Source organism: Lineus longissimus, chromosome 7 (assembly GCF_910592395.1).
Source record: "Lineus longissimus chromosome 7, tnLinLong1.2, whole genome shotgun sequence".
NCBI lineage: Eukaryota > Metazoa > Nemertea > Pilidiophora > Heteronemertea > Lineidae > Lineus > Lineus longissimus.
Genome location: NC_088314.1, coordinates 9,801,935 through 9,815,400, shown reverse-complemented (window position 1 = coordinate 9,815,400; position 13,466 = coordinate 9,801,935). Strand labels below are relative to the sequence as shown.

At 39.9% G+C, this 13,466-nt stretch overlaps 1 protein-coding gene across 3 annotated transcripts in view; it reads left to right on the top strand.

Moving 5' to 3' along the window:
- LOC135491392 (cadherin-like and PC-esterase domain-containing protein 1) overlaps positions 1–13,466 on the top strand; it is an 84,932-nt gene that overhangs the window by 29,477 nt on the left and 41,989 nt on the right. The window contains exon 1 of one of the 3 annotated variants that reach the window (XM_064777237.1): positions 6,381–6,425. The exons of the other annotated variants lie outside the window; for them this stretch is intronic. The gene's annotated coding sequence lies outside the window, so the exon portion shown is untranslated. Of the gene's footprint in view, positions 1–6,380; positions 6,426–13,466 lie in introns of those variants that run through there. 3 annotated transcript variants of the gene reach the window in all.

Here is a 13,466-nt window from a genome sequence, read left to right as displayed (position 1 = left end):
TAATAATTGTCACCCCAAGATGTCCACACCGGTGGCGATACCAATAGCAATTACGTTATTCCGAGTGGATGGAGCTGCGTAAATATTACATCCCGTTTCTGCGATAAGCGTTAAGATCACACTGGGTATGTTGTGTTCTGATCACCCGCGTTATAAAATCTTGCCAATAATTCATTTAGTTGATAAACCCAGCTGCGTTTAGTTTATTTACCAACAGCGTTCTAGATGAGATTTTAGCGCGAACAGTGATGTTTTATATGCTGGGCAGATTTCCGTTTTCCATAGTGTGATTAAGGTATATTCCTCGGACGAGTTTTAACCGTGTTAACCGGTAATACTTTTGTTGAATACAGATTCAGGTACACAGTCAATACTCAGGGTCAACAACGTCCTGCTGGAAAAAATCTCTGTCGATAAACTCAGTCTCGTCATCTTGAAGTTCATTATTCAATACAGGTGCTTTATCAATAATGTCGACCAGTCAGACAAATTACAACAACTCCTCGAAATTTGATATTGAATCGAAGCAAGGCTGCATCATACTTTTTTAAATGTACACGTAAATACATTATGTGTAGTTTCTGTAGCGATACATGTAAAACTATGACATCCATTTGATAAAAACTTATATAACCTAAAGACTGTGTCCTAAGAACGTTTGTTCCGGGAAGCTAATTCTTGACGTGCAGTTTGGTCGGTGCCTAAGTCGCTTTCGGTATTGCTATTTGTCCTTGGTATGGCAAGCCAAAGCGGAATTTATTCAAGACTTTAGAATTACCATTCAAGAAGTTAAATATAAGTTCAAGAAGGAAATATATGTTCAAGACTAAAATATGTTCAACGTTGAATCAAATGTTTTCAACCTTGAATAAAATATGTTCAACCTTGAATAAAATATGTCCAACCTTGAATGAAATATGTTCAACCTTGAATAAAATATGTCCAACCTTGAACAAAATATATTCAACCTTGAACAAAATATATTCAAGACTCACGTGACCATATTCAAGACGGACGTGACCACAAAATTGATGACGTAGTTGCTCATGTTTTGATGCTTTACGGACTTTCCCGAACCCGCGTCCGGACTTTCCCGAACCCATGGTACTTGTGTTGCGTTTCGGAGCTCGAATTGTTCGCACGAGGTTTTGACACATGGTTGTACACGTACCTAGCCGCCTACACCTGACATGTACTGTAATCCTACACATCATGACATGGATGCCGAGTGAATGTCAGAGTCGATACATGTTTCACAGACATATCAGGCAAATTATAGGTTCAAAATGCGCAATGCCTCTCACCTTTCATTCTTAAGGCCGACACCACTGTATCGGATTCTCGTTGTCTTTTGACATGTTTGAGTGTTTAGGCTATACAGGCAATCAATCATGTCGTGAAACAGAACGCATCAGAAGTACCACAGATTCTACGCTCTACGTCATCAATTTTGTAGTCACGTGCGTCTTGAATATGGTCACGTGAGTCTTGAATATATTTTGTTCAAGGTTGAATATATTTTGTTCAAGGTTGGACATATTTTATTCAAGGTTGAACATATTTTATTCAAGGTTGAACATATTTTATTCAAGGTTGAAAACATTTGATTCAAGGTTGAACATATTTTAGTCTTGAACATATATTTCCTTCTTGAACTTATATTTAACTTCTTGAATGGTAATTCTAAAGTCTTGAATAAATTCCGCTTTGGCTTGCCATACCTTGGCGATAAGTGGGAAATGTTTGACGTTAGTTCAAAATGACATGGGAGTAAAAAATAGAAGTCTGGTATCACAAATACAAGTACGTGATATGAAAAAAACCAACATAATTCGCCATTGTCATGTTTCATTTTGACGAAGATGAGATCGAACATAAACTGTTTTGAGAATAAAAGTTTATGAGTGGTAAAGCTTTTCTCTTATGATGCGGTGAGATGCGATTGTCTCGTATTTAGGGTGCGGAACTGATGCGATAATTGTTGACATTTGCATGGGGAGTTGCCCCGGGTGCTGTTAAGGTTTCCCGCTCACAATCCAAGGGTCGTAGGTTGGAATCCACCGGTCTGCTGCTCGGGCAGTACATGTAGTTCACTTATCGGCTGGCGTTGCGTGCAGATTGGTTCCCGCTCGCTCACGAATCTAGCGTTGCAGTACTGTGATGCCATTTCTGAATCTACTGGATCCACTAACCAATAAGATCCCAAGCCCGTCACCCGATTTGTACCACCGTCGTTACGATGGTCGTTCCCACATTCTCTTTAACAAATCGTCACGAGGCTGCAGTTGCCCTGGATAATAATTACAGGAAATTGAATTCCAGAATACGAATCTATTGTAAGCCAATCTGACTTGTTGATAATGTCACGTTATCAGATTTTTTCTTCATAGTTTGTCATTAGTCATTCTTTTCATTTCCACCAAGCAAGCTGGTGCTAATTTTAGTAATAATGGGTTACAATAACCTAATCTGAACAGTTAGGAAAACGATGATTTAACAGATGATGAAGTCAATGGTGACTGCAGAATGGATTCACCTGTTCCAAATTGAATTTCGGCCACGTTTCCGTCCCAATAATCGCGGTAAACGAAGGAATATTGCCCTTTAGCAATGCGTATACCGTTCCACATTAGGTTTGCAACATCCGCGGGTACATTTGGCGCAGAGCAATGCATAGTGTTCACACCGAGACGGATCTGAGAGGAAATTGACTTTATCATATGTGTAATTGTTACCATTACAATCCGGCGCGTGATGCATACATCGCCTTACAAATCTCATTGCCAACAATTTACAGTTGTTGCCCATATATCAAGTCTATAATGGCAATAATAAGACTTACTTGTGGGCTATTACTGATTTTTATGGCTCGTCCTTAATCAAGTGGACGTCGGGGTGAGAAAAATATAGTGTGCGGGGTCTGGTAAATAATTGTACTGCCGGAATTAAGGAGTAGCGGTTCCAAGCTTGCCAAGTTAAAAGACTTATGCCACTGAAATGATTTCCCGCTTTGTTCGCCGTAGCGGTAAAAGTACACTCGGCTCCAGCGAGTATTTGGTAGTTTAAATTACCCTCTAACCCCCGGACGAAAGTATCTCTAACATTCGCCTACAGCACCAGTTGATTATTTTTGACTACCAAATTACCAAATAACCATTGGAGTACCTCTGTGGCTACCTGAGCATCCTGACACCAGATGTTTTCAATATAACGAATGCGATTGCGTATTTATGAAATATATCGGTGATGTGTTTTTGGCCGGGTATATTTGGCAAGGTACTGCCGAACGGGCACCTTTTTTACCCTGTTTAGAGAGCCGCTTGCCGAACAGCACTGAAAATCAACCCAGTTTGGCAAGCCCGCTTGCCAAACAGGTAAAAAATTCTAACCTGTTTGGCGAGTCGGATACTTTACAACGCATTAGCCAATCGGTGAGCAGTGTCGTCATATTTGAATTAATATGCGCATAATTAACAATGGCCGATTTCTCTCTCTCGATTCATTTTCTTTTCTTGTCAAAAATCGTACATTGCTGAGGTCCTTCGCTATAACTCCAGTGGTGTTGTTGACCGCTTTGCCATTGAATGATAATGAGCTCTTCGACAACTATAGATATTAATGAGTTCGACTCTCCATTCAGGGCAAAAAAGTCGCTGTTTGGTAAGCCAGACTGGCCAAATAGTTACTTTCTATTTTTCTCTCACTTTCTCGCAGTTTGTTTGACTTCACATGAGCGTTTGCCTTTTGAAATGGCTTTACCCGCAGAACCTTTCAAGGCCCCCTGAGAAAGCCATCTCGAAATAACTCATGAATGATACATATTGATATTGTTGAACAAACAAAGCAAAAGTTCCGTGATAATATGTTGTCATGAAACTCTTGTTTGAACGTACATGTAGATAAAAAGACCATTACTGTCGTAGTCAACCATGCAGTTTCTTTTTCGATTTGGGCATAGAAAGCGCCCTGGGTGAACTCAAAGAATGTTTACGTCAGCCACACCAAAGAAGTAAAAGGTGCATCTATTAAAGATATAGAATCGGAACAGGCTCATTCAACAGGCGTACGCATTGTTATCTGTTATTCTGTATGCCTGCTTTGGCTAATAAGATCAGAATGAATACTGAAGGAACAGTGACTTTTGAAATGCCAAGCCGCCAAGTCAACCAACTGTTTAAAATGAAACCAGAATAATGGTCGGTTGTCGACGACAGGATTCCTGCAAGGGAAACAACATCTCTCCGTCAAATTTAAAGTTGTTTCATAGGGTTATCTGATAACATGCTTCGTACTAATAGTTCAATTTTGAGTATATTGCAAGAATCCTATAATGAATATGTTTTGCAAGATTCTGATAATACGTATTAATAATTATCTTACTAAAGTGTGTTGTATAGATTGCCCTCTCCCCTGGGCCCCGGAGAATGCCCCAACAAACCTTTTGATTGTAGTGCTAGCGAAGATGGTTGCCTCACAAGTAACCTACATGGCCTATTTTGAACATGGAGTACAAAACTGGTGATAATCGATGAAGTAAGATCAAAAGAGTTTACATGCCTTCTACCCTTTGGATTCTGACTTCATTTGAAGAACATTAAACGAAGAACCGCAACTTTGATTTTTACTAAGATTTCATTAAAAAACAAAACGCCCAGCGCTCACTCTGATGTTAACTGGGTTCTCTTGGTAAAAACTGTTTGTTTGATAAACACTGTATGTTTGTTTTATAAAAACTGTTTGTCAAGACAGTTTGTGTCATCTAAATACTGTTTGTGTCTTTCAAAGTACCTTCCATCGAAATGAGATTCGTTCACACTATATATAATAGTATCTTTAGGTTAAAAATGTCAAGTGCACTTAACAATGAAAACCGAAGTGATTTTGGAATGACCGCTTTGATAAGTGCTCAATATCTAAGGGTTACAATATTCTCCGTAAGTCCCTGTAGTAACCAGGAAAGGGAATCTCTCAAAGCAATGTAACTCAAAGGAAATTGTACTGATGGGCTGGTGGTAGCGGGAATGGGGGCAGCAGGTTTATCCACCTTCTCTTGAGGTCGATCCGTCAAAAGTAATCTAAAAGTAAGTGATGTTCGACTGTCGCTTATTACACGGGCAAATTGAGTGGCGGATCCAGGATACCGACAGAAAACTTGTGGGTTCGCCTCAGAGATATTATTTTTCGTCAATTTCCCCAAATTCATGGCCATTTTCAAAGAATCTTCTCAAACATTGAGGAGGGGCGCCCCAGGGTACGTGTTGAATACACGTCTGTGATTTACGCCAGCCCGCCGGGCACTATAAAAGTGATCAGTGTTTTCTGATGGGTCTCCATGGGGAACTCGTATATCGCTAGTTAACCACTTGTCATGCAGGATGTGTGGTTTTCAGTGACGACGAGTTGTAGCAGTGATGGGTTTTTTCATATTAGACAAGTCTAGCCAGGGACACGATACGCACATAGAGCTGTATCAATTTAGGAAGTGACTATTTGGCAAGCTCGGCTTACCAAACAGCGACTTTTTCTTGTCCTGAATGGAGAGCCGAACTCATTAATATTAAGGTAAAGTCTCCAGCTCGCCAAACAGGGTAGATTTTTTACCTGTTTGTCAATCCCGGCTGGCCGAACAGGGTGGCTTTTTAGTGCTGTTTGGCAAGCGGCTCTCCAAACAGGACAAAAAAAGATGCCTGTTCGGCGAGCGGCTTGCCAAATACACCCCGCCATCAATTTAATAGAAATCTCCTCTGCTCAGACTCTGTAGATCATTGTCATTTTTGCCATGTTTTACGTCAAATAAACAATGTTCCAAGAAATAGCACGTTTGATGTAACATTGTAATTTTTTAACGAAGAATTCGTGAAAAAAGTGGCAAAGTTAGGAGTTTATTCATGGTACATGTGTACGCACCTGCATCGTACCTGCATACAGACTTAGGCTACACTGCACGACAACGTAAATTTAAATCCAAATTTTCACCTGATATGCTGAACGAGAGACGTGGAGTCATTAGAGACATTCCTTACCAATTTGTAAAGTTGATCTATCACACATGGTAAAACGCTCATACGCCAAAGCTACCACCAATGATTTTAATTACTTAGCCTGTATAGGACTAATAAACCCAGTTTTAATTCTCCCGACAGTCTGAACGAAGCCGAACAGGTAGACCAAGTCTCGAATATTGCTTTCGTGAGGCGGTTATAGAATCCGTTTTTCCAGACAAACATTTGCGGGATTAAAGCGAAAGGAAATTATTTTTAGAATCATCGGGTCGGAACTATATGTATCAAGGTGTCGTTTGCATTATCGGTTACGGTGACATTGTTAAGAGAGTCTCCTCCATCGTGACTATGGTGGTACAAGAGCTGTCGGCGTCGTTTAGCAACGCTTACGAGTAGCTACGAGCGGACGAAGTCGAATTACAGGTTGGTAAATGTACTTTATCGTCGTATCATTTTGAAAAGTCCAATTCCTCGTACAATGAAGTGTTGGAGATCTACGAGTGTCGTTTGAATACTTAGCATGTATGTAGGACTTGATGACACGACAGACCTTCGGGGACTTCGTACCTTGTCGTCCAAATTACTCCCTCATTTCCCCTACAATACCCTACAAATACCTTACAGTACCTTAGCCAAGGGTAAGTTGTAGTAGGGTAGGTGTTGCATCCTCTGGAGTGTATGGAAATATCTTAATGGACGATTTATCTTGCGACGAATTATCAATGGTAGACGTGTCCTTGGAAGAATTATACTTGGATGAATTATCTTGCAGCCTTTTGTTTGGCATGCTCAGAAAAGTTTTTTGTTTGTTTTGACAGCAATTTCAATACGTCTAACAAGAAGGGAGGCAATACTCTTTTGTACCACTCCGGTGGTTTAATATTGAGATGTATCGCCGGGAATAACTACAAGCAACTTTCCCCGCCAGACATGTTGCTGCCTCCCATCATGATGTTCTGTTTGATGAATGGCTTTGCTGCGGGAGATATGGGTTAGATTTGTATCAAAGACGCAAATATTGCATTCTTGGAATGGATGTCCGTGGGTTCAACATTTTATAATTGGAATGAATATTGCCTCATTGAAATGGAGTATTAGACGGAGGGACATATCCTGCAAGGCTTATTTTGAGTCAAAGAAGTTTAATTGGCGTCGCAGATACTAGTAGTATTTCAGTTGTTACACGAATAACCCTTATTTTCTTATGCCGAGTTTCGTGTCTTTTACTCAGCACTTTTCGAGCTTGCGTGCGATGTGTGCGAAGGGCGGAACATACAACTGGATAATATTTCATTTGACCCGCGGACCTCGAACTTTTGTCACGTTCATTCACGTGCTTTCCCTGTATAGGAAGAAATCAGGTTTCTCACGAGATGTTGCAATCTATCTGGCAGATGCCATGTCCCGAGGCAGACATTGGTAAAGCTGTTGACACCAGTCTTCCAATGGCCACTGTGGATATGGACCAAAAACACTAAAATGTCGTGCAACGTAAAGATGGGTTGGTACGGATTACCGCAAATAGGTTCTTAGGACTGGTTTGAGTTGGGTCTCACCACATGCTCAGTATAATACAGATAAAACGACATGTAGAGTACTGTTCTGTATCCCTAACTAAAGTAGGAACTTCATGATACCACATGTAAATCACTGTCATGTGTTGTTTTCCTAGCTAAAGCAGTCGCTTCATGATACTACGTATATAATAGTCCTGAACAACAGTCCTGTATTTCTAACAAAATCAGCAGCTTCATGATACCACATTGGAATCACAGTACCGTATTCCTAACTCAATTTGTAACTTTCCTAACAAAGCTATAGCTTCATGATACTATATGTAAATCACAGTAATGTTTTCCTGACAAAGCTATAGCTTCATGTAAATCACAGTAATGTTTTCCTAACAAAACAATGTCTTCCTAATACCATATGTAAATCACTAACACTAAAGCAATAACTTCATGATACCATATGTAAATCACAGTAATGTTTTCCTGACAAAGCAATATTAAAATAACATAATGTTTTCCCTGACAAAGCAATATCTTCATGATACCATATGTAAATCACAGTAATGTTATATCTGCATGATACCACATGTAAATCACAGTAATGTTTCCTGACAAAGCAATATCTTCATGATACTATATAACAATATAGTAGTATTCCTAACTGAAGTAGCAACTTCATGATACCACATGTACATCAAAGTACTGTATTCCTAACTAAAAGCAGCAGCTTCACACAGTCACGTATCATATATTTTTACTTTGTAGTTGTTTCATCATCAGTAGAGCCAAAGTTAATTTTTTTTGATCGCATATAACGCCTTGATCAATTCTTGTCGAATTTCATAGTGGATTATTTTTGGTTATTTTCCTTCGCAAAGTTCATGGTGTTGGTATCAGGTTAATTCATGAGTAAATGCTGTCAAAAGCACGAGAACAAAAAATATCTATCAAGCTTTGACACAAGCTTGCTTCATTTTACATGTAGAATATTTCAAGTCGAATCGTCGTGGTTCCCAAATCATACTGAACTTTCAGCTGAAGAAATACGAGTCATTTTTGTGTGTTTTTAATGTGTACCCCACCCAAATTTGATCCAATTCTGTCTTATGCAGTGTTCACAATATATATAAAACAGCATGGTGAAACCGTTTTTCGATCACACAGACCTCACTTTCCATGGCCACTGCGCCGCTCTTTGAACTGGATTTCAAAATAACTTCATAGGGGTTGGCCCTTTTAATTATCTCTAGACACTGCGTTAGTCTCAACACAAAGTATATTGTGTTTTTTGAATGAGACACAAAAACGCTACACTTGCCGAGATATCAGACCGCTAATCCAGCAATAGCGATGGTCAGTGTTACCATCACGTGTGCAACGATGTCGTTTATGAGTGAGTAATAGCCGATCAACTTCAGCTTGAAATACATTGCATACAAATGCATGCTGTACTTTTCGTCAAGGGTTTGACGCACGTTGTCTGTAAGCTCAGCAATCTCAATACATCGAAAGGTCAAGATGAAATCGCCTTAGCTTACCACTGTCTATGAAAGAAAAACTTACATTATCACCCTTTGTGCGGTTCGTTTTTAATCAATGGCGAAATTTACAGCCGTCTGAACATCTTAACACAGAAGATGTTCTCGATATGTTTGCAGTTTACAGTCGACTTAGTTCTGAATTTCAGGCTATGACATCTTTCCACGTTTATTTGAAAAACCTTTCTCATACGCTTGCCATATGCGACTCATCTTCATTATCCCACAGCAAAATCTGATATGAGCGTGTATATGTAATTAGTACCGGTTGAAAGAAACAAATTCTGAAACAAAAATAATAATCCACAGTCTTTGAAGTGCGTCATTAATCAAATGCACATCCCTGCATTGCCGAAACGTCAAAAAAAAAAATTAAAGGAAATGGCCAAAGACTATTTTTTTACCATCTGAAAGGATCTTGCGGAAAATGCAGGTAAAAATCCTTTTCTTTCGTTGAAAAACTCTAACTGATTAAAATTTATGTTCAATTCTATTTTGGGTGGCTTGAGAATCAAATGGCAAAAGAAAACTCGTGACGACACAATAACAGTACTTAGTCGGTGTCAGTCAGGCAGTGTCTAGGATGGAATTGTTCAGCTACTTAATGGAATTTGCATATTCACATGTACATGTGTTATTCCACGTCTTGATTTTCCGAGACATTTCAGAAATATTTGAGATTAAAGAACGCTGTCTGTCAATAAGTTTTTTTATCGGCCATCACGGAGCCAATCGGAAATCGAATGAATATTCCAGCTTCAGGCCACAATAGACGCGCATGGATCTTTTCTCAAACGAATCAGAGAGGTGCGTTACCGACATCGCTTAACTTGACCGGCCGCATAGGATCAGACGAGTCTATTGCTACCTGAAATCTATTCCGCACACAATGCAGTCGTATCGATCGGGCCCCGTACGTGGACAATATCTTCTCCAATTTCAACAACCACGACCTTTCCGAAACACTGCCCTCTGGTTTGACCGATTCCGAGCTCAAAGATTACAATCGGTGTCTCATTTCTACCACACCATAGCATCATATTGAATAGTTACATCGGCTCCTATACCTGTTTGATCCATCGAATATCTCTTAGTCTTATTAGTACGCAATGCGAATAAGCTATTTGATGTACGAAAAAACATAAAACTCCAATATCGGTTAAGGAAGTGTACCTTTCTTTAAGAAACACAGGTCGTCCTCATGAATACCGGTATCGGGTGCCATTTTGAAGAGGCCTCTTGGGGTGCCATATATTGCATGTATTATAATTGGCTATTTATACTCCCTACTTTTTTTATGGATTTAAAACAAACCAATCGCCAATATTTTGTTATTTGGGTACATTCTTTGAATTAAAGGTTGTTCAGCTTCAAACCTTAAGGTTTTGCGGCCAACAAATGTGCACCCCGTAAACGTGTTTTAGTAAAGTGAAAAACCATTAACGGTTTTAGAAATTTGTGAAAAACCTCTAGGGTCGTTCACTTCGCTAGAAAAACTCCTCGGGGTGCGTAGTTGTGAAGGTTTTTTAAAAGCCCTAAAACCTTTTTTTCTAAGAGTGTACCGGTAGCTCTCGGTGATTTATACAACATCCCAGGTATCATAATATCGTGTTTGCTTTATCAACATTGAAATCTGAGCCCTTACACAGCAGAGGAATTTAAATGGAATATAATTGCTTTTGATATGGACTGCGTATCTGATAAGTCAAACAAGTCGCGCATATTCAGGTGCTTGGTTGACCTGATGTCATCCAGTGGAGTGCCAGTTCCTCGTTGCAGTACATGCTTGCTTGACTCGAATATCAATGTATGTCAAAATGTCATAACTTGGACAGAAAAAAATCAGCTCACTACGCATGCTGCCATTTTCACTCAGTATTGCACTCAATCCATAAGGGACTGTCTCAAATTATCATGTGGTCAATAATGTCGATGAAGTATCATGTACAAGGAGGAATGCGCGCGGAATTGCTGTCGGAGCGGCGAAGTGGTAACATCAGCACCTGTCACCTCTGAAATCCCGAGTTCTGGCACACTCATGTGATAGAGAGGGCGACTCTCTTCGACAGCGTAGGTTTCCTCCTACTAACATTACAACCGCCCAAAATTGTTTATATAGCTAATAATGTCCTTGTTGACGTTCAGTTCTCAACACAATATTTTTTTAATGACCGCAGAGGTGCGTCACAAGTCGGACCTCGAGTACTCGAAGTGCGGTGTGGCACAGTGTCGCAGGTAAGAGCGCCGACATCTGATCGGAAGGTGGTGGGTTTGGGGTTCCATCCGTGCCACTCGGTACTTTCAACTTTCCTGAAGTGGTCAAATGTAGGTCAGTGCTGGGTATTCGAAAAAGCTGGATCACTGGACTGCTGGATTTACTTGATTGTGACTCACTCTATGGATCCCCACTGCCTGGATGGATTGCCAATTCCCAAATCCCTAACGTTTCCGACCATGTGCTTGGCACTGCCAACATGGAGTCCTCACTCTCACACTCTTCACTAGAAAAAAATCGCCGGGCTATTACCGGCGGTTCTACATAAACTACAAAGCCGACAGAAGGTTTGTATTGTAGTTGAAGAACTTTCTAAATCACTGTGTGGATGATTATGTACATGAGTTTGCGCTTTCGATTAGACCGTTGTGATAATGACAGCATGATGCTGAGTATTGCAACCTGCACTGTAAGCCTACCGGTTTCTTCAGCACGGTTTCAGAGTAGGCTTGGGAATGAATGTAAAGTGATTTGAGACATTACAGCTGTACAATAAAAAGCGCTAAAAAAGATTAACATTAAATTTTCATTTCATGTTGGCAGCGACGACTGAAAGCGCCCCGTTTTTATTAGGTGAAATACATGTCGACTCTAGATAGAACCTCCTCCACTAACGTAAACACATCCTAACGGCAATGAATGGACGCCTGTTTGCTCAACATGCTAAATGGAAACATGCCATGCCATCTAGTTTTGATAAGCTGCATGGGTTACTATACTACATTTTTATAGATTTTCATAGTTTTACCGCAATAGAAAAGGTCTCGTCGATCATATTTGGATGTAAAACGGATTTTGGAATGTTTTCAGATGACTTTTTTATCGGGATTTACTCAATTCAGTCTGGGACATGACTCGTTTTATCCGGATGCTAATAAACTCTTGTTGCAAGGGAAGCAAAACGCAATCTAAAATGCACCGTCCCGATCAGTGCGAGAACTCTGTATACTCTATGTTAATGTAAGTAAAAACCTTTACATAATTGCAGTGCCGTTTTAATAATGAATAAAAATGATTAACATCCACGCAACTATTTCCTTAATATCTTCTAATACGTTTTATGCGCCGGTTTCAATTCATTTAATCATGTATGAAAAATGTAAAATTCCATATTAATAGCTGAATCAGATTAGTATTGATGTATGACTTGTTTAGTAGGCCAACTCATCTTAGTACCCATTGGAAACGGTGACGGACAATACCATTTGAATTGGAGCGAAAATTCAACTCCTGACATTTTGAAATGGTTTTACCAAGTATGAATAGGATCCATCCTTGATGGCTATTACCTGGCGCTTACAAGACGTTTCAAAAAGCACGAGGAGGATGCAATTCTCGAATGTTAATACCAACATGTCTGAGCCGTCTCTTTTATAAAAAGCAATGGAGTGAAATGAAAATTCATGTCGTAACTTTTTTTACAACTTTTTGATTACTCTGTGGCGGCAATCCGACAAAAGTGTGTGTGGGTGTGCATCCACTATATTAGCAATTGATGCGGTTGAATTAAAAATGTTGGAAGCAGAAAACGATTCTCATGTTGATTAATTAGCGATTTACCATGATCGACTCGTTTTGGCCTGTGTGTGTTTGGACCAAGGTGATCGCAAATGGTCGCAATCCCTTTACCGATGGTTGGGATTGCCGAAGTCTTTCGCCTGGGCTGGCAAGTTGGCCTTGCTTACCTGTACTTAACTGATGATCCGTATGATTCGTGGTTTGTCATACCGTAAATACACTGCATCTGTGTCAACTCTACTTCCTCGTAACGATGGATTCGTCATTTTCACTATCACTAGCAAGTGTAAATTCATATCATGACAACAGCAGATGTCATTACATTGGTTGAAATATTCAACTTTTTTCCTAGATTCAGTTCCGAGAGCAGACATTATCTTGTTTTGCCACGGTCATTTTGCAATACGATATACAAGCGCCGAGATGTTAACCTCGCTGCGTTAAACAACCACTCATTCAGTACGCGATCAAGAGAAACGTAACGCTATTTATGATGGTCCAATGATGCTGCAGTCATAAGCTCAGGTCAGGTTGCAGTCTTGGAATAATATCTACAGCAAAAGAAACCGGATTAGCTCTCCATCAATCTTGTGTCCTTGTCCCATCATTTGCCTCCATGCCA